The sequence below is a fragment of the Trachymyrmex cornetzi genome, unplaced genomic scaffold, assembly GCF_001594075.2.
Source record: "Trachymyrmex cornetzi isolate Tcor2-1 unplaced genomic scaffold, Tcor1.1 scaffold87, whole genome shotgun sequence".
Classification (NCBI taxonomy): Eukaryota; Metazoa; Arthropoda; class Insecta; order Hymenoptera; family Formicidae; genus Trachymyrmex; species Trachymyrmex cornetzi.
In genome coordinates, this window is record NW_017300212.1 from 13,221 (window position 1) to 14,289 (window position 1,069).

General features: G+C 29.4%; 1 protein-coding gene across 1 annotated transcript in view; it reads left to right on the forward strand.

The window, feature by feature from the left end:
* REG (proteasome regulator gamma) overlaps nucleotides 1–1,069 on the forward strand; it is a 6,263-nt gene that overhangs the window by 2,256 nt on the left and 2,938 nt on the right. The gene's annotated exons all lie outside the window — the stretch shown is intronic.

Here is a 1,069-nt window from a genome sequence, read left to right on the forward strand (position 1 = left end):
TGCTACACTAATGTCGTTCGCGGAGCTTGCAAACACTATCGCGCTATTGGCGCTATTGGCTACGAACAGCATTGGTAGCGTTTGTGTTCATAGCGCGAATAGCTTCTTCCCGAACGCACCCATACTATACTTTACATTATGCATATTATAGAATTTCAAAGATAAAAACGCGTTCTAAATACGGATCTAAGCCTACTTCTAATTTTTTAAAGATAAATAGAAAAAGTAAAAATAATTGTAAATTAATGAATTTTTATGATTAGGGATCACCTTGAGCCTATCCAATTTAATATTGTATACATATAACTAAATTTTTTTATTTTTATAAACCATGTGTTACCCAAGTATGTATGTATGTTCAAGTAAAATTAATTCAAAGACAATGACATCTTGTTGATATTTAGAAATTTATTGAGAATTCGCATATTAAAATATAATAAAATATTTTTTTTATATCTATAAATGGGATATATATACAAAAATAATGTCCAATTTTTATATTTGATATTTTATATAATGTTTTTATACTTTATATTATATTGCTTTATACATAAATTTATATACATGTATATATGCATATATGTATAATATATAATTTTACCTTTATTATTAATTATTTCTATCTCTACGGTATCGATCATGAAACTTTTTTCCTAGGGTGAAAAGTGAAAAGTGAAAAGTGAAAAATTTCTCCATTAAGAGGATGCTAAACCGATTACTCAACTCAATCAAGGTCGATAGTACAGACTTTTTTAATTCCAATTTCGATAATAGTGGCGACATCTTTGATTTAGTTTTTACATTATATTATATAATATATATCATTCTGTCTTACTCAAACGCATACATCTGTTCTTATCTAACATATGCCAGCACCATCTATCGCAAGACCGCGCAACTACTACTACACGGAATTTCGGCTCTGTTGACAGTCCCAGTCTCCGCAAAGTATCTGTATACACGTATTTCCTATTCGGTGGGAATATATCTTTTCTAGACTTTCAATCTTAGTTCTACAAATTCGGTATCGTTCGTTTCAATAATGTGATGTTTGCTGCCCGCTTATTTT